The sequence below is a fragment of the Camelus dromedarius genome, chromosome 9, assembly GCF_036321535.1.
Source record: "Camelus dromedarius isolate mCamDro1 chromosome 9, mCamDro1.pat, whole genome shotgun sequence".
NCBI lineage: Eukaryota > Metazoa > Chordata > Mammalia > Artiodactyla > Camelidae > Camelus > Camelus dromedarius.
Window position 1 is genome coordinate 27,397,517 of NC_087444.1, and position 25,641 is coordinate 27,423,157.

Genomic DNA, 25,641 nt, shown 5'->3' on the forward strand with positions numbered 1-25,641 from the left:
AGGCCGTCGACCCCTAGCTTCTTTGGTTAAAATGAACTCTTTCCCACCACGGAGGAGTTCTTGAACTTGCCTTTTACCACCCAGCATGACTAGGTGTCCCGGCTGCAAATCTGGGGACCTCTGTCATATACAGTCAGACTTAGAACTTCCTGTTGGCCACCAGGAGACAGCAAGGGACATGGTGCTGAATTTCTCCCTGTAAGGCATTAAGATAAAAGTTCAGTTTTCAAATTTGAATATTCCTTTCTGATCTGAATAGAGATTCTTTTTCTTTTAATCACAACATTTAATTTTTTTCTTTTTAATTCAAGGAGCTATAGATACACACCGGTTTAGAAACACACAGCTGGTCTATGGTGATGGAAATTAACCCTAAAGAATAAAAAAATAAATAACCCTAAGCTTCCACCAATGTACTGCAGTAGAGCCGTAAATTCAGAGACTTTGTTTTCAGGATCCGTCATTCTAATGCTGTGACGTTATGGACCATATTGAAGGCCTGTGTCTATGTGCACCTGAGGAATTTGTACTCCTTCTTGTACATTTCTTGTGATTTCAGAGGTAGCAGCCTCTGCAAACCTTTTTCTTATCCTAGATCTGTGTCTCCAAGCAGCCAATTGCTCTGCCTGGGCCTAATGATGTTGGCACCTGCGGTAAACACTTGGCTGTGTTTACAAGGCTCCTTCTTGGTCTAGACAGCAAGTTCCTGGGGGACACACATTGCAATCTCTCTGTGTCTTCCGGGTTTAGCAGAGGCTTTGGCAAAGAGTGGGTGCTTTGTAAATATCTCTAGGTCATTATAAAGTCTAATGGGACAGTGTTTCTTTCCCTTGAGTGCTGGTCTCATCCTTTCTCTCTTTTTTTTTTTAACATTTTTTATTTATAATTATTTTACAATGTTGCGTCAAATTCCAGTGTATAGCACAATTTTTCAGTTATACATGAACATATATATAATTCATTGTCACATTTTTTTCTCTGTGAGCTACCATAAGATCTTGTATATATTTCCCTGTGCTATACAGCATAATCTTGTTTATCTATTCTACATGTTGAAATTCCAGTCTATCCCTTTCCACCCCCCGCCCCCTTTGCAACCACAAGTTTGTATTCTATGTCTATGAGTCTGTTTCTGTTTTGTATTTATTTATTTATTTATTTTTTTAGATTCCATGTATAAGCGATCTCATGGTATTTTTCTTTCTCTTTCTGGCTTACTTCATTTAGAATGACATTCTCCAGGAACATCCATGTTGCTGCAAATGGCATTATGTTGTCGGTTTTTATGGCTGAATAGTATTCCATTGTATAAATATACCACATCTTCTTTATCCAGTCAGCTGTTGATGGACATTTAGGCTGTTTCCATGTCTTGGCTATTGTAAATAGTGCTGTTATGAACACTGGGGTGCAGGTGTCATTTTGAAGTAGGGTTCCTTCTGGATATATGCCCAGGAGCAGGATTCCTGGGTCATATGGTGAGTCTATTCCTAGTCTTTGGAGGAATCTCCATACTGTTTTCCACAGTGGCTGCACCAAACTGCATTCCCACCAACAGTGTAGGAGGGTTCCCTTTTCTCCACAGCCTCTCCAGCATTTGTCATTTGTGGACTTTTGAATGATGGTCATTCTGACTGGTGTGAGGTGATACCTCATTGTAGTTTTGATTTGCATTTCTCTGATAATTAGTGATATCGAGCATTTTTTCATGTGCCTATTGATCATTTGTATGTCTTCCTTGGAGAATTGCTTGTTTAGGTCTTCTGCCCATTTTTGGATTGGGTTATTTGTATTTTTCTTATTAAGTAGTATGAGCTGCTTATATATTCTGGAGATCAAGCCTTTGTCAGTTTCGTTTGCAAAAATTTTCTCCCATTCCGTAGGTTGTCTTTTTGTTTTACTTATGGTTTCCTTTGCTGTGCAGAAGCTTGTAAGTTTCATTAGGTCCCATTTGTTTATTCTTGCTTTAATTTCTATTGCTTGAGTAGACTGTTCTAGGAGAACATTTTTGAGATGTATGTCAGATAATGTTTTGCCTATATTTTCTTCTAGGAGGTTTATTGTTATCTTGTCTTATGTTTAAGTCTTTGATCCATTTTGAGTTGATTTTTGTGTATGGTGTAAGGGAGTGTTCTAGCTTCATTGATTTACATGCTGCTGTCCAGTTTTCCCAACATATTTGCTGAAGAGATGGTCTCATCCTTTCTCTGGTATTGTTTTTTATCTGAGAAATCTCTCTCTCTCACCAGACAGTAATTTCTATGAGAGCAGAAATTGTGTCTATAGGTCTACACTGTCTCCCCTGGTGTCTAGCACGGTGCCTAGCATTCAATGTATGTTTACCAAATGGAAGAGTAAATGATTGACAGGCATGAGGGCTTGGGCTTCAAGGCCTCTGCGTGTGGGAGAATGTCAGTCACAGTACTGCACAGAAGACCATGCACCTGAGTCAGGCCTGGTTCAAATTCCAACTAGGTGCCTCAATTTCATCATCTGGAAAAGGCACAAAAATCACAGGGATGTTTATCAGGAAAAAGAACCAATGGATCTGAGAGCTCCTACTTCACTTTGAGGTGCCATTTTTATGTTAGCCAATGTCTTTGATTCATAGCCTAACCCAGAACACTTCCTTGAACAATAGTCAGTATGCAGTGAAATGGGCCCATGGGGTGAGGCTCAGGAGGAAGTTCTGGACCTGGGCAACCCTCAGATTACATGAGCCATGGTATCTAATGAGAGAGTCGGCTGGAAAGAAGAGGCTGTGTTGCTGTGGCAACAAGATCTGTCCCTGGTCCCTTCAAGTCTGTGTGTTCCTCAGTGGTGGTCTTGAATGGGTTGATCTTGTTCTGATCAACAGCAGTTCCTTCTCCCTGGAACCCTTCTCACCTCATCCCACATGGCCAATTCATTCTCTCTCTATTTTTCTATCTCTTTCTCTCTGACCTTTTCTGGCCCTTCTTTCACCCTCTGATTGAGCCAGGCACCAATTTCCATGTGGGATTGTGCAGAGCAAGAAAGGCCTTTTATATCAGAGGTAAAGGGGGAAGAATTTGGGAGTCTAGCAACTAGGGATGTGGCATCAGGCTCTACATCATCTCATCCAATTAGTGTGCTGAATTTTGTCTAAACCTTTCTCCGTGTCCTACATGCAGCACACCCTCTCTGAACTGCTGCCACCAAGCTTCACGCACGCTCCCTGCCTTGCTCTGAAACTGCTGGAGGCACTCTGGCTAATGAGCTAACTTCTGGCTAAAATTCAGTTTAAACTCTGAAATCCTTCACGTTGCTAACAACATTATTCTTTTAAAGCCAGATTGGGAGCATTATACTCCCTTTATCCCATCCCTTGACTGAGTTTCTAATTCTCCAAGTTAAATTTCACATACCTCATCCTGAGATTTAATGCCCTGGATATGATGTGCCTTTAAATCAGCTTTCTAGCCTCATTTCCCTCTGAATCCTACTAACAACTAGCCCTGAAATTGCCCCAGACCCCTCTTTGGGAGGCATGGAACATGGAACCCTCCCTTTCGCTCCATCCTTCTTAATCTATGTCTGTATGATTTTGTATGTTGCTTCCTTGGAAATTTGAATTCATGATCACTTTTTAATAGCCATTCAATTATCATCTTCTCTAGGAAATTTTCCCAGAATCCCACCATTGAAAGAAATGGCCCCTTCAACTTTGCTCCCAGAGCCCACTGCAGCTTGTGTGGTCTCCGGAACTACAGTTACAGTAGTGTCTTTCTTCAGGCTGCTGTCACAGAACACCATAGTCAGGGTGGCTTCAACAACAGACATTTGCTCCCCACAGTTCTGGAGGCTGGGAAGTCCAGGATCAAGGTGCTGGGAGGTCTGATGTCTGATGCGAGCTCTCTTCCTGGCTTGCAGACAGCTAATTTTTCACTGTCTCTTCACACAATGTGGGGAGAGCGAGAGAGAGATCATCTTTCCTGTGTCTTTTCTTGTCAAGACACTAATCCCATTCATGGAGGTTCCACCCTTATGACCTAATTACCTCTCAAAGGGTCCTTCCAAATACTGTCACACTGGGGGTTTAGGTTTCCACATATGAACTTTGTGTGTGTGTGGGGGTCACAAACATTCAGTCTGTAGACAAACATCACTTCAACCAGGGGATGAGTTTCTTGAGGACAGTTTCTTGTTTCCAGTCTGTACTCCTTAGCTCAGAGTCTGGGACATAGTGAAATTAATTTTAATAGTTTTCCCACAGATATCCTTTCCTCCATGTCACCAGTTCCCTTTAAAGAACTAGTTATTAAATGAAATTTCAAAGTACACAAAAGTTGAGAAAATAGTTTGGCAAACCGTGTATTCATCATTCAGCTTCAAACATCTTGCCCATCCTTTTAAAAGCAAAACTCCTCTGCAGACAAAGCCTTTGGTGGTGAGGGACATGAAGACATCGTCTGTAGTGTCCAATTAATACAAATCAAGTTTTAGCAGAGTTTCCTACCCCAGAATAACATCAATAGGACTCCCAGTGAAAGGATGTCTTCCTAAAGCAATTCTGAAGACAAAAACGCAATATAAGAACACATTTCCCAATAATGTGAAGATCTATGACTCTGCTAAATAAAAATGGTCCCTTAATGTACTGTAAAAAAAAAAAAGATGTTTGGCTAGATTTATCAACCTCCTCTAGGAACAGAATTAAGTTTCCACGCTACATTTTTCCTACTTATTTAAAAACACCTGAGTTGTTCTGTAGCTAGTCAGACAACTGCTTCATTATATAAATATAAAGCCTATCTGCCCTGAAGACGTGTGGTTTAAGGAAAGGCTCCTGTGTTCTCAGACCTGTTGGAGAACGTGTAAACGGTGATTCCTAGAGACACAGATGTGGGTGTGATTACCTACATGTTAAAACTGGTTCTGTATTACTGAAGACTTTACTAGATTACTAAGACTCTAAAGATACTTAATGTACTGGGGGTATGTTCCCCCAAAATGAAATGAAAGCCAACTCTTAAAATGTCGAAGTTATGTAGCCTGGAAGTTGAAGAGCCAGACAAGCTAGGGGCAGAAATCTTCATTCTCAATGGGGTAGGTTCCCCTGGGAGACTCATAGTCGGCGACAATGAGTGTACGTGCATAGTGACATGTCACTGTATCATATTCTCATTTTAGACTTGCACAAAGTTCACGGCCTAGCGTTCCAATGAGCAGCAGGCGTGGAAGGGTTTTTCTCATGGCTTTGCTCCTGGGGTAAGCTGTTTGCCAGTGTTGCCTGCAGTTTCTAACCCAGGCAATTCACAGGCCATGAGGTGACTGAAAACAACCCAACACCAAGTGTTAAAATAGTGACCCTGGGGCTGCTGCCCTCTGAGCTCCTCCAGGGAGCAGCTGAATGAGCAGGGGGAAGGCTGGAGGGGCCTGGGGAGAAGCTGCAGTCTCAGGAGGGTAAAAATCAGACTGGATGGGGTTTCATCACTTCTTAGAATCAACTGTAAATTCTACTTATGAGGGAACAGGATACTCTGGCTGCTTTTTCCAGAGGCTTCCCCGGACCCAGATCGGTGGAGTATCAATTCATTGGCTTTTTCGTTTCCTTTTTACTCTCTGTGTGAGCCCAAGAGAGATCTGGAATATCGCATTTCATTGGGAAAAACACTCCAAGCTCATCCTAGCATCTCCACCTGAACGAGTGATCCCGCTTATGGACAGAGCACAGTGTGGATTCCTCATGAGACCTCATCACCAACTAATTGATTTACTTAAGTCTAAGCAATGGATGATCAATGTCTGCTGTCCCTCTCCCCAGTTCTCAATCTCACCTGACCAAGATGGACACATCAGTGAAACGAACTGCCTCCGTCCTCTTGTCTCCCAGCCATGGAGAACACCACTGCTTCCAATTAAATTCCACGTGATTTATGGAAACCAACGAGCTCATCGGCCTTAATTCTTCCCTCTCCTGGCCACACAGTCCTATTAAATTTCTTCCTTAAAATCTAGGGCTCCATATTCTGAAATGCCATGGGTTGTTATGCGGCAAGGAAGTTAGAAAAGAGAGTAGGCTGAAAGAATCCTGAAAACTAGTGTGTTTAATAGCTATTTACCACGTTCTGCGCAGTATGTTCCCCCCAAAAATGTACCAGACACTTTAGTGAGGAGTTTCTTCATTATCTCAGTGCATCCTATAAATTGGTGTAATTCCTGCCTTGAAAGAGGAGAATACTGTCCCTGTCTTACAAGTGTGAGAAACTGAGACATGGAGACACGTGTCTTTCCTAAGGTCACATAGTAAGTGGCAGAGCTGAGACGCGAAAAGTGCCCAACACATAGTTGACAGGCATTCGAGTTACTCATGATTACTCAGACAGTCACTGTTAGTTAGGGCCGCTAATCTGTCTCCAGGCTGTGGTTGGGTATCCACTGTCTCCATACTGCTAGAGTCCTATAAAAGTATTATTGGGGTTTCTAAAATCTTTTTTTTTTTTTGATATTTCAACTACAGAAATAATTCATGCATTTACCAGCGAAATAATGTCACAGTCTGAAAAACATGATCATTTTCTTTGTTTGGGATGGGATTTTACTAACCCAGAGGAGCAATCCTAGTTATCCATGCTGATCAGATACTAGGAAGAAAAAGGAGGCCTTTACTTATCAAGAGAGGTTTGACATTCAAACAAGCAAAAAATAAAAACACACACGCAAACAAACTTAAATTTAGACCATGGCTCCCCAGGTAAAAGAGCAACAGCAACGCAATGCTATTAGATTGGACAGTGAGGGGGGCATCGTTCAGAAGGGGACCTCATTTTGAGTAGATACAGGTGCAACAGCGAAGGGCAGATTCCAGAGACACAAGCAAACACCGCAACCTAAATGGAATGATTTGGCCTGCCTGCTGCCTGTCTTTGCATCTCCCCAGGAACTCTGGGTAAATGCCACAATGGGTGAGTTAGGTCCTGCTAGTATCTGAATGATGAGTTTTAGGCTGGACTTGAATAAAGAGTGGAGATTGGGTTGGAAGAATTGATTGAATATGTGTTTCCATGCAGAGGCCCATAAACATGTCATAACAGCAACCTCACTATTCATCATACTCAGGTAACAAGTGTATGTTGGGTCAGGCACTGAACTGGATGCCTGGTGAGGAAGTGGAAAGGTCAAAGTCTAGGACTCCATGAGCTCAAGTCTAGTGGAAAAGGCAGAGGCTTCCATGAAACAATTTACTGTGGATTGATTAAGGCTACAAGAGAAAGACATACTCAACAAGATGGGGACATAAAGGAAGGAGTCAATTAGACTTTCCTCATTCACCCAACTCAAGTAAAACCTTTGAGCTCCTTCTTAAAGGGTAACTGACTGGGAGAACCCAGTCATCATCCTTAGATATCACAGTGGATAAGGGAGTTCACTGGATTCAACTCTGGCTTCGATTCATTTAATCATGAAACCTATTCTCCAGCTGAATTGATGGAGGACATAGAGGCTATATCTTGTGATTTAATAAACTGAGCTTCTTGAAGTCAGGAACCTTGCCCTTGTATCTTTGCTTCCCCAGGAGAGTAACTTGTGTTTAGTAGCTGCTCAATATATATATTTTAAAAAATCTTGGGTGGGTCATTATGTCCGGAATGTGTGGTACAGTGAATGGTGTTAGAAGTTTTTGAAATACATTGATAATTCAAGCCTTAGAGGACAATGACATCACAGAGCTGATTACATTGTGGGAACTAGGGGCGAGGCAGGGTAGGCAGGGGTGCTGTGTTGTTGTGGTCACCAGTTGACCCCAGCAAAAATGAATGTATGTTGGGGTTGCAGGTTGCTTGGTTGCAAAGGGGAGGGCATAGGAATGAGTTGGGGTAAGGTCCTGTTAAAAGAAGTTAATGAACAAGAGAAAAAGACCTCGATTTTGCTGGTGTGGGTCTATGCACAGAGCTGCAGTAGAATAACAGGTCACAGCTCTTGTTTTGACTTGGCAGCTGCTCTGCATAAACTGATTATGACTTAATGATATTTTAGTGCCTGAGTCCCATATACATTGGTCTCTTCATCTCAACTTACCAGAGCAGTTTCTCAGCAAGCATTGCATTCAGCAAAACCCAAGCCATAGAAGCACTTGATAGCGTCTCTCTTCCAGCATGCATTCTTCTTGAAGTCATGCAAAACCACGGAGGAAGATAAACTTATGATATGAGCAATTTTCACGTGTACTCTGTTGTGAAATCCCAGGCATCATTTTTCTAAATATGGACAGGTCTTTGGGGACATTAAGAAACATTGAAATGATTAGTAGCCTGGGGGCAACTTTCTTTTCCCCAGGGCAGGCTGAAGCATCACTTTGAAACGAAGACAGGGGAGCATCCTTGGGTTTTGCTTCATTAAAATGACTAAAGTTTCTGTGACGATGCCAAGGTTAATCGCACCATCACAAAGGGGCATGCACACACATGTACAGTCAAGAGAGTTTCAGCCACCAACAAAATACCACTTTGATATCTGAGGAATCACAAGTTTCTGTTTTCAAATCCTGTGCCTTCCTGGAATTTTCTGGAGCCCACTCTGTTACCAATTTGAGGACTGAAACTTGATAATTAACAGGTTTAATAGTTTCATTTTCTGAATCATCTGAAGACCATCTCAACTTGGGGTCTTTGCTCGTGGTCTTCTCCTTCCTTGTTCATCGTCCTGAGTCCCAGTGATCCTTTCAGTCTCCCCTCCTTCTGGAAGTCTTCCATCATGCATCCGGTGAATTCCTTTAGCACTCAGAAGCCAGCTTTGAATGAAAACTGTCCTCTCTGGTTCTGTCGTGTCTGTACAACGTGTGCCCTCAGACCCCAAACCTCCTATAGCCAAAGGTACATCTTTCCCAACCTGTGTGTCCACCATCATCCTCAACTCATGGGATAAGCCCTTAACAGGTACCAGTGGTGATCCTGTCCCATGCGCGACAGAAAAGTGTGAAGTTAGGAAACAAGCACACATCAAACACTTACTGTGCTAGGTCATGAGTCAAGTTCATGCATACATTGCTAACTGATTTATTCAGCAACCTTGAAAGATAGTACTCATATTTTAGAGATGGGAAAACAGAATCTCAGACTGATAATACGTGGAAAAACCAGTCAGGCTTTGCCTCCCTCCTCTGTCCTGTGCCATTTCTGTCCTGACTACAGGCTATTCGGGCTCCTGATGGTGGCTAATATACTGCAAAGAGAGTGAAATTAAGGGATGAAGTGTTAAATAAGCCTGTGCCCACTGCTTGAAACTTACTCCCCTATGACCATGGCACGTGAGTGGTATTGATATGAGGCCCAGGAAGCAAAGCTGGAGCGATAAATTATATGGCTTATTATAGAAGGTACAGTCAATAATTATTATGGGACCCATTTTAAGTGAGATCCATGCTCTCACGGTTGCTTTACCCGTGGCCACTTCTTCCAATTAAATACAATCGATGGGGAGAAAGAACCAGAGGAGAGGAGATGCGGCCTCAGAAGGATCTGGGTTTTGTGTGCTCAGTCACCGACCCCTGGGCTTTTAATTGGCTTTTTGTTGCCAGAACATTCGAAAGAAATAATTTTTTATGATTCTTGAGAGGTCTGGCAGCCACTGCTTTTTTAAACGTTGATTTGAATATTCAACATTCACTCAGACATGAACTGAGAGAGACTGGCCTTGGCCTGGAATGCTGAGCACAGACGCCGAGTCCTGCCTCCCTGCCTTCGCCCGTGCTGTGCCCCTGCCTCTGGTGTGCTCCCTTCTGTAGTTTTTGGCCAAGTGGAGATATTGTTTCTTCAAAACGTGGCTAAAATGTCACCTTCTGGGTGAAAACTTCCCTGAGCCCTCTCATGCTCCTGTCCAGCACAGATGGGTCTTTCCACCTCTGAGATCTCAACTTTGGGGTGCTTTCAGTGTCTGTGTCCTGCATTGTCATGTTTATGAAGTCGCGGAGCTCCACGCAGGACGTCTCATTACTAGGGGAGGCAGTACTGCGTGGTGGTGAAGGCTGTCTGACTCCTAACCCAGACTCCAACCCTTACCAGTACAAGTGGCATAATGTCCATCCCTCAGGTGCAGGGAGAGTTAAATGAGATAGATGATTCTTGTAAGTTGCTTAGCACCTGCCCTGAACTGCGCTAGCTCTTTGTGTTGCTGGCCTTTTCATCACCCCAGGTCCTCTTTTGACCACCTAGTCTGTGCAGAGGGTGGAGCACAGGCAGGTGAGACTTGGAGATTTCAGTCCACCATCCAAGGAGACTGGCCTCTGTCCACTTGCTTGTCCCTGCTCTGGGCTGGACAAACACCATTTGTTGTGCTCGGCGTGCCTTTCTCAGCCTCTCTGTGGTGTTCTGACCCTCACTGCCAAGGTCGACCCAAATTTCACGTCTTCCAAAGACTCCCCTGACCCACCCAGACGCACTGATTCCAGGGACTGAGTTCCCACTTCATTGATCTGGGATCACTAATTGTTAAATTCTATCCGTTCTCACCAGTTTGCTTGTCAAGTATCTATTTTTAACTTCAGACTCATGGTGAGAAGCGCGAAGGTAGAGGTTGTGCCAGACGCCCCTTCGTGTTCCCAGAGCTTGGATCAGGGTTGTTCCACACAGTCCTGGGAACTCTGTCAGCATAGAGCCCAGCTCCATCTTTCAGTTAACGCTTTCTGTTAGTGCCTTCCACTTCCCTTGGCGCTGAAGTGCGTCTGCCAACGGGACAGCTGAGACCCCACAACCCCCGTGGGTTTCATCCTAGCATAAGATACGGTTACATAAGCAATCAACACACAGATGAAGGCTATAGCTGGAGACAGTGTTAAAGCCTACAGAGGAAATACAACAGGGTGATGTCTTAGAGGACGACTGGGGGTGGCAGCTGACGTTCAGTCCTCTCTTCCTACTACTCAGCAATCGGACACGACATTGCCTGAGGAGCGCTCTGCTGAGCGGTCCCTGGGCCAGATGCTCAGCTCAGGTAAAACCAGGGAATCTATTGTCAAAAACAGTTGGAAGGTACACCCTACGTGTTTATCCCCTGTTGGAGCTACACAATTTATATTAGTACATTAAAGGCACTGATACTGCAGTAAAGGCATTTTTATTTTGCTTAAGCCAGCATTTCCCCGATTTTTTTTTTCTTCATAGAACTTTTTATCTACCTTTTCATATTTAGCATTCATTAACATTCCATGAAACCCAGGTCTGTGGAATAAGCTTTGAGATGCATTGATTGTATCAAATGGTGTTTATTCTCAGCAAAATTCTTATCTTATCTCACAGAGAAGCTGATCCACGTGGCGTTGCTAAGCCGTAAAATTTAAGCAGAGCAGAAATAATGTCATTGAGTGAGCCGGTAACAAGCTTACTTTCTTAACTTCTTAATTCAGCTCACTGCCCCCTCCCAGAAAAATTATTAAATATCTAATATGTTCTAGTAAATGTTCTAGGAGAGAACAAAGTTCAGTCCCTTCCACCATCTGCAAGTCCTGCGGGATCATCGCAATAGCTTCCTCCCCGGCTTCCCTACAATTTCTGGTCCACAGAGCAGGGGAGCCAGAGTGCGCCTTTACAAGCTCAGGCAAGTTGTACTCTGGCTTCGTCCATTTTCCCCAGTGGCTCTTCATCTCACACAAAGCAAGAGCCAAAATCATTTCCAGCGGTCTGTAACCCAGCTGTCACAAGCTCTAGCCACTAGCCGCATGTGGGCTTTTGACGTGAAAATTGTTTGCAACCGAATAGAATTCGAAATGGATAGCCCACCTCCCTCAGTTGTGCTCGCCACACTTTGAGTGCTCTACAGGCACGTGTGGCTGGTGGCTATCGCCGTGGGCAACTCTGATGTAGAGCATTTCAGTTCTGTGTGGTGTCGCGTGCTGCCCTGTGACGTCTGGTCTCTGTTGTTCTTCTCTCATCCTCTACTGACCTTGCCCTTCATCCTTCTGCTCCAACCACCAACGGCCACATGGCTCATCTCCTTGCCTCTTGTATTTCTTTTCCCATCTGTCACCTCCTCAGTGATGCTCTCGTGGCTACCCTATTTAAAACTGCAGTGCCTGTTTCTTATCTTACCATGTCCTCTCTGTCACCTTACTTTATTTTTCCCATCTGGGGTACCTACGCCTTACATACTTATTTACTGTTTGTTTATTCCCCAAGGGTAGAGATTTTTGTCTGTTCCGTTCACTGCTGCATCCCAGCGCATATCCCTGGGACATAGTAGGTGCTTGATAAACATCTTTGGGTGAATGAAGTAGCTTCATGGAGAAAGATACCACAGGGACAGCCCAATAACAAGAGCATAAGCAGATACAGATTCATGGCGATGTGTCACGGAGAAAAAAAATGAAGCCTTTGTATAGAAAGTGTTACCTCTCCATTTTTAACAGTCAGGGAGACTCAGGCTCAGGAAAGTTAAATAAATGGTCCATGATCGTAATCACAGCGGGCCAGCCAGGAGTTGAAGCCCCATCCATGGTGGTGCCGATGAATGCTTCACAACCGGCTCTCTGAAGAAAAGAGAAAGCCCCAGCTTGAAGTGTTTGCCTATTTCTGTGGTGTAAATGCTCTCACCACGGCTAATTTCAGGGTACCAACAGGATGCCATTGACCACGGAGCTGGGAAGAGATGCGTATAGTCCACTCTCCTGAGCTGTGTGCGTCCCAGTGCACCACTGCGTCTCACCTTGAAGTCCCGCCTCATCCCGTTGTATCATGTGGCCCGTGGAAAGAAGCAGGCCGGCCCTCTAAAGAACTCCCACTTTCCAGACACCAAGTGACATCCTTGGCTCTTTTCGATACCCCTATCCCGCAAAACCATTGGGCCTGCCTTCGCCCCGTTTGAATTATGGCATTTTTCTGCTAAGAGGATCATACTTATTTGACTTGACAGAGAAAGTTGCTCTCAGAGGAGTCTTCTCTCTGCGGTGGCCTCTGAGACGGCCGCCCGGACGGAGCAGGTAATCCTGTCGGACCTTTGGGACTTGGGTGGACTACTTTTTAATTGATAATTCCATGTTTCTATAATAAGGGGCCTCCTTAATAACAGCCTGCCACGTCACACAGGATGATCGCTAATTTAGGTTTCTCAGGCTTCCTGGCTGTAATGAGCTCTAATAAGCCCAAGACTTGTCAGAGACTCAGAAGAGCCCATTTCCCCTCCACCCCCCACCCCCGTAAGCAATGCTTTCCCTCCATCCCTGGACACAACTCGGCATACTCTTAAAAATATTAATAAGTGTGACTGGGATGTTCACCCCTTTCCAAATAAAACATAAAGTCCTGGTTTCATTAAGCCAAGCTATTAAATTAAGAAAGTGTTTTTAATTATCTGAGCATTTCAGGGAGCTCATAAAACATTTAAGGACCTCACAGGGGTGGTGCTGAAGCCCTTTCAGAGTGAATTAGAGCTTTGACTTCAGGAGCTGGACGGGAAGGGCTTGGGGCCCACAGCTGCGGATTCTGTTTGGCCCAGAGCATCGACCTGCTGAAACGGGAGAAGCTGCGGGTCTTCCGGTTTGGGGGTTGGGGTGGGGTGGGTTGCGTCTGTGTCCAAGCTACTGGAGAAACCAGCTCAACTTCTTGTAGCGGAAAAAAAGAAAAAAAAATCTAACGAACCAAAAACAACAAACATGTCCCTTGCGCCTGGCTCTCTGCAGGGAGCTGTGGGTTTAAAAGGCTGCTGCTGCTTATTAAAGAGTCTCTCGTGTGCTCAGCGCGCTAGTATTTACATTATCTGATGCCATCCTTATTCAGGTCATGTGAGGCACCTGTTGTCCCCACTTGATAGGTGAGGAAACTGAGAAAATTTCCCATGATAGGCAGCTGGACCCCAGGAAAATACCTGGTTCTGTCTGGCCCAAGCCCCAGGAACCTTACACTGCTGAGTGAGTTGTAGCTCACACTCTGATGCCACAAAATAGTTACTACCATCATTACTATTATTGAATAATAAATACCACTTAGGGTGCCAGGTAGAATGCTCTGCACTCTGCATAGCTTATTCAACTTAATCTTCTTCATGACCCCATGAAACCCCTGTACGACAAATGAAGATGCTGAATCACAGAGAGAGGTCACATAACTTGTACAGGGCTCCACCTCCCGTGCTCGAGGTGGGATGTGTGCCAGGACTCCTGAATCCCAAATCTTCAGTCTTATTCACTCTGACCCTCCAAACCCCAACTGAGTCTATCTCGTCTGCTACCCACTCGGTACTTTGTTAAGCGGCTGAGTATTAGGTTGTAACTCAGCACACACAGAACAGGAAAGGTGTTTTTCTTTACAATCCAGACCTAAGTGTCCTTTCCAGTCTCCTCTTTTTTTTTTCTCCTGTGTTCTCTTGTCACTCCAGCTAATTCACCTGCTCCGAATATGCCTTTATATTAGTTGGATGAATGACTCATTTTTAAATGATATAAGTGGGCTAGTAACATTCTTTTTTTGAAACCATAGTTTCCTAACCAGTACCATGTACAGGTTGCTGGGATATTGATGCCCAAGGCCACCGGATGGCTGGGTCTGAGTGTCTTGAGTCCACTAGTCTCTGGCCACAAGCAGCTTCATTTATATCCCTGGTGTGCTGCTCCGATATCATTAGTGCAGGCGTCACGCTGGGTAATTATTAAGTCTCTCATTTCAAAATATCTAGTAGAATCCATTTTTCACCTCCCAGAGTGACCAAAAAAAGCAATCTTTTGGCAAGGTTGTGGAGAACAGGCTCTTGTGAGTGAGAGTGTCATTTAAAACCCCCACGGATGGCAATTTAGCAACATTTGTCCAAATTGCAATCATTTAGGCCCAGCTATCCCTCTTGTAGGATTTTACCCTTTAGCTAGACTTGCTCCCAATGTTATATGTACATTACTATTTGCTGCAATATTGTTTAAAATAGTAAAGAAGGGAGGGAGGGAAGAAAGAAAGAAAAGAAAAGAAAAGAAAAGAAAAGGGAAACAACCAATGGCTTTGTGAATGGGGAAGAGTTTATATAAATTATGGAATAGTCATAGAATGGAATATGACGTAACTATAAAAATGAGGCATCAGTTTGTGGCCTGAAACGGAATGATCTTTAAAGTACATTGTTTAGTGAAAAGAGGAAGCAAGCCACAGATCTGTGTATATATTGTACTTCCCTTTGTGGAAAACTGAGAAGATGACGTATGTGTGGATGTGCTCAAATAGGCTTTAAAAATCTCTTATAGTGAATGGAGGTGAAGACTGAGTATGAGGAGGGAACTGGGTGGGCAGAGGACAGAGTTGGGTGGAGAATTTATTCCATATACATTTTTAGAATTTCGACTTATGACTCAAGTGCATTACCTATGCAAAACTCACAGGACACGGATTGTGGCAGGAGGATGGGGTAACAGAGAGTGGGGAGAAAATTTCTAGATGGAAGGGTTAACAGGTGCCAACAGGAACCTGGCATTTTCAGGGACCTGAGGGAGCGTCAGTGTCTGAAGCAGAGGGGAAAAGGGAGGCCAGAGCATGCCTTATCAGGACTTTTTGAAGATTTTTGGATCATTATGCTCAGAGTAATTGAAGGGTTCTGAGCAGGCAGGGGGTGCTTTGATCACATTTGCATCTCAGAAGGACCATTCTGACTATATGGAGAGCCGGTTGGGAGAGATGCTGTCTTTGTCCAGGTGACAGCCCAGCCAAGAGGCTGCTGCATCAGAGTAGGGGGGTGGCCATGACAAAGAAGTGACAATGTCCTGGTGATCTGGTTGGGAAATGAATCGATGGACCCTGGGGAGGGATTAGATACAGAGGCAAGGGAAACAGAGGTAGTGAGGGTTTTGTCTAAGGACTGGTTTGTGGGACCAATTCTTGAGAGAAGGCAGGGACCAGGTGTGTGTGGGTGGGAGGGGGGTACTTGAGTATAATCTTAGGCATGTTGGATCCAAGTCTCTGTGATACTTCACAGAGGAGACGGCAAAGACGTGGTTGGAGGCAGAATTCTGGAATGCACAGGAGTCTGACCGTGGTCGGAAGACGTGTACACTGGTAGAAATTGAGGGTGTGCACCCAGAATGAAATTTCCTAGGACAAAGCTAGTAATTATGCCTTCTTCCCAGAGATGTGAGCAGAGCCCAGTCATTTATATGCAAGTACCATCCACATAATAGGTGCTTCTTGGATGTCTAGCTGATCCGTTACAGAGGAGCAGTGAACAGCAGACAGCAATTATGGGGTTACCTGCTCTCTCTTCATCTCTGTTCTTCCCACTGCCTCCCCTCCAGGCTGGGTGGCCTGTCCCCTACCCCTTAAGTCTCTCTCAAGACCACCCACAGAGTCCCTCACCCTGGCGATGTCACTCCTGCAGCTTAGAGGTGAGCAGGTGATACCTCCCTCTTTCTGAGTACCTCCCAGCCCAGCAAGCAGCAGTCTCCAGGAATAATTGATATTACAGAAAACACAGGGCCGGGTGCCAGCTTCAGATTCTCTAAACATTGAATGATTCCACCTTTCAGTTTCATCAAAGCCAAGCTTGGAAACTCCCTGATGACCCACTGCTAACAAATCGCAGGGTGCCTGCTTTAGCTCGACTGCTCCTCAGCGTTCCGGGTGGTGGATGAGACCTTTGGCTGGACGACAGCAGCCAGGTGGCCTCTTTGGTGCCTTTGTGCCCACACAGAGGGCTCCAGTTTGGCACGCTGGGTGAACCCTCACTCTTGCAGGGGATCAGCCGGCAATGCTGGCTCGAGCATCCGGAGGTTGGCACGAGCTACCTTTTAAAATGTGTTTGTTTAAGCTGTCAAGACAGGACACAGCTGTTTGTGACAGCAAAAATGAAACGCAGGACAGTCCTGCTGGCATGGCAGCAGCAAGGAGGTTGAGGTTCTATCACGGGAATGTCAAGGCCACTGGGGGTTGTGGGTGAAAAAGGCGGGAGGGGGAGAGCTCGCAGGGGGCCTGGGAAGATGGGCAGAATGGGAGCCTAAGAGACAACAGATACAGGGCAGGCAATGTAATAGGGGCGCTGGGGAGAGGCAGTTAGGGACAAAGATAGGGACACAGAGAGGCAGAGATAAAGGAAGCCAGAGATCAGAGGTACGCACATGCACACAAAGACGAAAAATGAATTTGGGGGTGCACAGCCAGCTTCTCCGACTTCAGGCCCCTGAGCTGGGTTCAGAGGTGCTGAAAGAGACACTACTTGGCTTTCGCGGTTGGTTTGATTATTGACCAAAGTGAGCCTTGTTGAGTGGTGAGCCCCACACGATATGTTGTTATTAACTGCAGTAATAGTAGTAGCCGTCGTGGTGGAATTAGAACTTGCTTCTATGTAGAGCGTTACAGGTCCCTGGCAGCAGCGATCCAAGGTAGACTTGATCATCTCTGCTGGGAATTCAGTAGCTGAGACAGTCATGTCACATGTAGAAAGTCACCCAGCTGGTGGGGAACAGAGCTGCACTCTGTTTGGGAGACCACTCCTCTCCCATTCCTTGTTGTTCAGGAAGGGCTGACCTTGCTGGCTGGCGCACGACGAGGCCCGGCCAGTCAGAGTGCAGCATTTTCCCGTCCATCATGACTGGTTCCGCCACGGTGGGGCCAGAGGCCGCCCTCGGCATTGTGAGCCAGAACTGTCATGAAAAAGGACTCTTTCTCCAGGCTTCTCAGCTACGTGGACGAGATGAGGTACTGCAGCTTACAGCATCTTCCCCAGATGTTTGGAGGAGATGTGTGCTGATTTTAAAAATGAAAACAGACAACATTGAAGCCCCAGGACCCAGTGTCTCTCAGCAGCCTTCTGAGAATGACTTTTCAGTCAGGTGGGCCAACCCGGGCCTTAGTTTTGGCTTCTACTGAGTTTGGCTTCCATCCTTTACAACTGGAAGAGTCCTGATAAATGCGTCCTTAGTTAATTTCCCCATTTGAATTGTTTAAATCAGGATGCTTTGTTTTCTACTTCTCATATCCACACAGACTTTAATACACAGTTCTCTTCCATTGACATTAAGAAGGAAGACTGACTCTAAAAATATTCCTGCTATTTGGAGCCTCTGAGGGTCATTTCTTGACTCAGTGCAGCATTTAAGTGACTTTCCAGGTTCACCAAAATGTGATCATGCTTGAAGGCAGGGTCTGTTTCCATAGAGTTGTTTTTTTTTTAGTCTTTGCTTAGACCATATCTAAAGCCCACTCTGACTCACAGACATAGGAGACAAACTTATAGTTACCAGGAGGGGAAGGTGGGAGGAGGGGATAAATTGGGAGTTTGGGATTGCCAGATACAAACTACTATGTACAGAATGGATAAACAACAAGGTCCTACTGTAGAGCACAGGGAACTATATTCAGTGGCTTGTAGTAACCTGTAATGAAACAATATGAAGAAAGATATATATATATATATATCTGAATCACTATGCTGTACACCAGAAACTAATACATTGTAAATCAACTATACTTCAATTTAAAAAATGGGGAAAAAAAATGAAGCCCACACTGCATGAGCAGGGAATTCAAATGCAAAGAGGACTTATGTATGAAAGGAATGAAATGTTCTCTGAATGGAAGCTGCTTCTACTTGGTGTCTTAACAGCAGTTAGCTATTGCTGCATAACATACAACTGAAAACCCTGTGATTCAAAGCAACACAGATGTACTTAGCTCTGAATTTGCAGCTGGCTAGGTGGCTCTAGTGGGTTGAGCCGGGCTCGGTAGAACTCACCTGTTTCCCTGAGGTGAGGTGTGAGTTGGCTGGGTAGCTTTGCCGATCCTGACTGAGTTCTCTGTGTTCTGGACTCTGCCTCATACGTTTCTCATCTTCCAGAAGGCAAGTCCAGGCTTGTTCTCAAGCTGCAGACACAGCCATGAGACAGAGTACGTGGAAACGTCCCTTTTAACTCCTGCTTCTATTGAGTTTGCTTCTGTCCTGCCTGCTGAAGCCCAGAGCCTGTAGAAAGGCATTGCTAAAGGCCAAAGATAGACAAGTATCATCTGATGTCTTTAGTGAACATTCAGAAAGTCTCAGAAAAGAACAGATTTCACCACTGGGCTGTCAAATGCTAATTGCTGATGTGAGGCACTGAGAATCCAGAACTTTCCATGGGGGTGGGTGGGCAGCTCAGGCATGGGGAAGTAGACCTTTCAGCTCATACTTGGGAAGGAATTTAGAACTGTATGAGTTCCTCTTCTGTTGAAAGTATTTCACACAGAGAACTGTTTTGTCAGTCTTCTATAACTGCCTCTAATCCCCTTTTTTCATGCCAGGACCCTTTTCTCATCTTTTCAGGAAAGAGGGTCCTCAAAGAACTTATAGTCCAAAGTGGGAAGCAGACACAGAAACAGAAAATTTCCAGATCAAAAAAAAAAATAAGGGCCGAGGCAGGAATCAGCCCAGCATGCTAAGGGAGGCCAGAGGCAGGGCATTTAGCCCGAGCAGGCAAACCATTTAGAGAAATCTATTTTAAATTGATTGTTTTATTTGCTGGATTTTATATTGACATGTTTTGCTTTGTTCTCAATGTGTTCTGGGACTGCAGCCTATTCATTTATTATTAAGAGAATAGTAATTATTTCCAGGAGCTCTTGAGAATACACTTTGCTTCCCCTTTGCCTGATCTCTGCTGATTCTGGTGTAACCTTCACATCTCTGAGGACGTCTGTGGCAGGAAGGGACAATCCCTGCATGTCCAGTGAAATGCACCAAAGATCCCACTCTGGAAGGAAGGCTTGCAGACCACTGCTTCTCAAACTTTAATGAGCACTTGGGTCCCTTGGGATCTTGCCAAAATGCAGATTCTGCTTCAGGAGGTCTGGGGTGAGGCTCGAGGTTCTGTTTTTCTCATCAGCTCCCAGGCAATGCTGCTGTTGCTGGTCTGTGGACCACATTTTGAGTAGGAAGGTTGTAGATCAGCAGCACTTTCTCCACTGGGGGAAGATTGTAGCAGGGCTGAACAGAGACCTCGTACTAGTCCAGTGATTACTCTACTGGTCCTCATATCACGCCCATGGACCAGATTAGCTCGATGTTGATTCTAGCTTAATGTTACACGAGAGCTCCCTACCTCCTTTTGGATGAAATGATTGACACTATTAATTTCTTCCTATTACAGCTCTTCTGGCTTGGTTAATTTTCCCCAAATCTTTTAGCACCTTCCTGCTTCCTTACTTGAAAATCCTAGTAAAGCTGCAGGATTGGAGTTGGAGCGAGGCCAGTCATGGCATGAAGCACTAACATTGAAATTTAAGATCATCACTAGTCTCTTAGCTTGAGTTCCCACCCAGAAACTTGGCACCCTCTCTTTAGGATGCAGTTTGAAAAAGCCACAAGCAATTAGCCCTTATGCAAACTACCTCCTCCTCAGTTTCCTCAGCTGCAAAATGGGAATATCCACGCCCTCCTTGTGGGGTTTTAATTAAGATTAAGGTTGTGATATAATAGGTTTAAACTGCTTAGCTCAAGATCTGCCATGTGCAAAGTGCTCCATAAAGGATAGTTTTTTATTTTAACATCTAGAGGGTGAATCCTAAAGTCCAGGATCCACTAGGGGAATCTAGGCTCATATCTCTCACAGCTCATTATGGACGAGAGGAGGTTGAGTCCAGTAGGGGATAAAGTATAAATAGCTAACATAGAGAAAACACACAAGGCTGGCTCCCAAAAGAGCTCCTGTGATGCAAGTTAAGTGGACCGTGCAACTAAACAGCACAGTAGCTTTTGGGTGTCCCTACTCCTGGGACTCCCCTAGACTCCTTCCTCTGCTATACTGCCTTTCCAGCCTCCTCGCTGTGAGTGTGGCTTGTACCTGTGTATACCACCCAACACGTGTCCAGAATTAGTTTCATCCTAATGTTTACATTTTCTAAGCAGTCTGGATCACCTGGAATTTTATTCCTGTTTCCTAAGTTTTTCCATCATTGTAGAATATGAATATTCTATTAAGTACTATAGAATTTAATTTATTCAGTTAGTCAACAAATATTTAGTAAGCATCTCCTATATACCAGCCACAGTCCTTGGACAGAACACATCCAAGGATGCAGAGCTGAACAAGGCAGAGAAAGGTCCTGTCCTTATGAAACTTAAATGTATTTTGCCAAAGTGATGTACATTTTTCACTGAGTCAGGAATCAAAATGGTGACTAGAATGAATCCCAGCCCAGGAGAGATTCCAGTAGAGGTCTCAGGAGAACGCATATAGTAGATACTTGTTTGTGGACTTTATTGAATCTGTGAACATATAATTGTGAGGAATAAAAAGAGAAGATGGGAGAGAAGAGAGATGGGGTGGGTGGCTTCACCAGAAGCCATTCCATTCAGGAGCTAGTCACTCACTCATTTATGGAAATGACCAGGACATGTGCTCCATACTCAACAAAAGAATGAGCTTGGACCATGTGCTGGCTATTATAATTGGAAAGACAAACATTGCAGTAAATGGGGCAGATAATTCCACCTTCATCAAGCTTACTGTCCAGCTAAACATTCTTTCTTGGTTCTTCCTGTGTCTAAATGAGCTCAGAGCCTCTTACCATATCAGCTCAGATGCTGAAAAGTCTGTCCTGATCACAAATTTCACTGGACATATTTAGATACCTTTCCAAAACAACACGGTCCATAATGACAAGTTGACTCTTCAAAGTTTCTAAGTCTTAAATCTTAAAATTGAGTTTTCAACTAAGCTGATAAATGAGGAACCAATATTATCTTATTCCTCAATTTAACTTCAACTGACAATATGTCACCCATTCCATCTTGGGCTATATTTTTGTTAAATTAGGGTTTCTCAACCTTGGCACTATTGCCTTTTGGGGCCAGATGATTCTTTGTTGTGAGAGGCTGTCTTGTACATGGCAGGATGTTTAGCAGCCTCCCTGGCTTCTACCTACTGGATGCCAGTGGCTTTCCCTTCAACTGTGACAATAGAAAATGTCTCCAGGAATTACCAAATGTCCCCTAGGAGACCAGTGGTCCCCTTGTTGGGAAACACTGCTTTACATGTGTCTGTGCTTTCAAATAATGACAAGGGGTTTTGAGTTGTACCTGATCTGGTACTGAGTATTGGTTCTGCTGCACACAAGCTATGTGACATTGGACAGGCCTGGCCTGAGAGTCACCTTCTGCATCTGAACAAAGGGGTAAGGAGGTCCATCAGCTGATGCTGTGGTGAGGTTTAAGCGACGACATGTGTAAGGGACCTGGACAGTGTGGAAGCTCAACGGCTGTGATCTCTTCTATTCTTTGCTAATATAATTGACCATTGCCCAAAACTCTATGTGTTTGGAAAGTGTGCGTGCGCGCGTGCATGCGCGCATATGCACACGTGTGCTCCAGGTCAGGGATAGCTTGCTGAGAAAGCAATGACCTCACGAACTCCCTGGCAGGTCACGGAGTGCGGTGCCGAGCAGTACTTCAGAGCACCAGCTTTGGAGTGGGGCCGGCCTGGATTCCACTCCTGGGTCAACATCTACTGGTTCTGTGATACTTTCGGTCAAGTTGTGTAACCTCTGCCCTCAGTTTCCTTATCCGACAAACGAAGACAGTAACAGTACTCGTCTCACAGAGTCACCGTGCTGTGAGGATTCCGTGAGATCATGAACGGGAGACAGCCCCATGCTTTTGGGCCCCGTCAAGTTGGCTCAGTAACCGTTAACTGTTGTTGCTGTTATTATTGGTGTTATTTCGCCCTTGGGTGCATCCCTGGGGCAACTTCAAAGCAGATAGTGGCCTCTTTCGGGGGGGGGGGGGTGGTTTCCTATCTTGCCAGAGTCGCTCAGTCAACAGCTTCCCTAATGAGCTCAAGACTCCATCAGCGGGACCCTTTGTTTTCCTAGTAACTTGCTATCAACAGGGTTTCAGTTCCCGCATCTACATTACATACCAATTGCACATTCACTCGCCTGCAAGGGACTCAAACTATCAATTGCTACAATGGAGTAAATGCTATTCATTGTTAAAACAGGGTACATGCCTATTTCTTTTACACAATGGAAGAAACTGTTGTGGCCTATTAAGTAAATAACTATAAATAACACACCATAAAATGCTTTACATGTGCCTTGTCGTGCTGAAATGCAACGCTCTAAAGTAGCTGCTATGGCTGGGTAAATTATACGTGTTTTTAAACACTGTCCAAAATACATATTTACCCGTACTTAAAATCCTACACTAAACAGTCGCTATAGCAACTGGGAAAACACAAAAGCCTTATTAAGCATTCTTTGTAGTATTTTTAGTTTAATCATTAGGAGAAAGCTCATAGGCCACGTAGACACCAGGGAACGCGAAGAAAGCAAGTCTTTAGAGGAACAAAAGAATGAGGCTGGCTTTGAACCTGGTGGGAGAGGATTTTATTTTTTTAAACTAATAATCACCAAGGGCCTTCTCTTTGTAAAGGCAGTGCTGGGTTGGGGGACATCAGACACAATTTTGGAATTACAATCTGGTTTCTCAACAGAGAAGAGAGATTCTTCAATTAACATATTTGAGCAAAAGATCACTTTCAATTTTTCCTCTTTAGTCACAGCAAGAAGAGATTTCCTTGCCATTCAAGAGGGAAGTAATATGTACAGTCAGTGCTGAGCCTGAGTCATATAACTCTCTGAAGGGAAATTCTGATGGTTTCACTGGGGTGAAGCCACATTCCATCACTTGAGTACTGTATTTGTCTGATGGTCCATGGCGTGCAGCAGTAACAGTGTGCCTTGGAAGTATCAGTGACTTAACACTGCAGAAGTTTCTTTGTTGTTCATTCTTACATGTCCTTTGCCGGTTGGTGGAGTTTCTGCTTTGTGCTGTTACCTGGGGACTCAAGGGGACTCTATCCTTGTGTGATGCCACCACTCAAACACTTGCTTCTGCAGTAGGGGAAGAAAGAGCTAGAAGGTGACTTGAGGGCCCAGGAGCAGCAAACCTCATTTCCACACATTCCCCACTGGCCAGAACTCAAATCATTTAGTTCCAACCAGCCTGCTACCAAGACTGGAAAGATAGGGGAGCACATGAAATATTTACTGAACACTGAACATCTTTGGGGAAAAAAAAATTCCTTAAGTGTCAGAACTGTGCCAGATACTTTATATTGCTTGATCTTATTGTTAAAAACAACTCTGCAGTGTAAAACTTCCCCATTCACTGCTGGAGAAATAGGCTCAGATATCTTATATGGCTTGCTTAAGGTCACTCAACAAATAATTGGAATCTAAATCTAGGTCAATCTAAAGCTGAACACGAGTTAGTCTGTGGCCCAGCAGTTCCACTCTCAGGTACTCTTCCAGAAATGCATGCATATGTTCAACAAAAGACACGTTCTTAGATGTTTGTGGAGGCATGCTTCATAATAGTCCCAGACCAGGAACCATCCAACATCCAGCAACAATGGAATAGACAGATTGATTGTGGCATATCAATGCAATGGAACACTACACAGTACTGAAAATGAATGAATGGTAGCTACATGCAGACATGGATAAATCTCACAAATATTACCTTGAATCAAGGAAGTCAGATACAAAAGAGACTATACTGTATGGTTTCATACTGTATTATTTGATAGCATGCAGATTAATCTTTGGGGATAGAAGTCAGGATAATGATTACCTTGGAGTTCTGTTTTTCTTGTAACATTCATTTATTTGGATGCTAGTTATATTGTGTGTTCAGTTTGTGTAAATGTATCTAGCTGTGCAGTTCTGATTTTGAATATGGCTCTATATATGTTATAAATGTATGTCCAATATAAGTATAAATACGACAAAAGTCAACTTGAAAAAAACAACTTGTAAAGGTATAAATTACAGATTCAGATCAAATTGATTCCACAGCCCCGTTTTCATCACGTGGTATCCATCTCTCCCCAACCACATTAAAGCAAAGCTCATCCCCACCCTTAGACAGTCCAACTTGATTACCTACCCCTGTCACATAGCCCAAACATTAAGGTGCTTCCTTAGAATCGTGGTTTAAGTAGAAACTTTCAGCAAATTTGAAAGAATTGTCAAAGTCAATTGACAATTCGCTCTAATACTGACTTTGGTAATAAGAGTTTTCTTTCTTGACGTCAAATGTAAACCTGGGATCTCCGGATGCTAGAGGGAAAGACTGTGGAGTCTGCTTTCTCCTCAGGCTAGAGGAGTGGACGTGGTCGGGTGGAGAGAGAAGACAACCTATATTACAAAAAACCCCACACTACGACGGAACAATCAGATAGATTGGGGCTGGGGATGTTTCCATCCATTTTATTTGGAGCCATCATAAAGGTCAAACACCATTGTACCTACCCAGCTCAAGTGAACTCGCAGCTGAAAGTGTAATCCCATTGTTTCTCTCAGCCCCTGCCCCATCCCCTTAACACACCCAACACCAAAACAGCAATTTGGCAGAGCCCTGACTGCCAGCAGACAACGCTGTCTTAGGGAAGGTATTAGTGGTAAGTCCTCAAGCTGTTTTATAAGCACCTCCTAGGTTGGCAGCAGAAGGCTAAACACAAAATTGCAAGATGAGCTTGAATTTAATTTTGCTGTTTTCATCTGTCATCACATTACGACGGTGAGGTGGTGTGGGCTTTACAGAAGGTGCAGGGCAGGGCTATAACACTCCTACTGGGAAGGGCTTCTCTCCCATCTGTTCCTGTTTTGGAAGAAATGCTTGTGGGATCATGGTTTTCAGAGATCCAGTGGGAGTTGCCAGAGGCCACTCTTAAGACCTGTTTCTGTG

The 25,641-nt window shown here is 44.3% G+C and overlaps 1 long non-coding RNA gene across 1 annotated transcript in view; it reads left to right on the forward strand.

The window, feature by feature from the left end:
* The window catches only part of LOC116154815 (uncharacterized), a 584,547-nt gene that overhangs the window by 232,226 nt on the left and 326,680 nt on the right, over nt 1–25,641 (forward strand). The window lies entirely within an intron of this gene.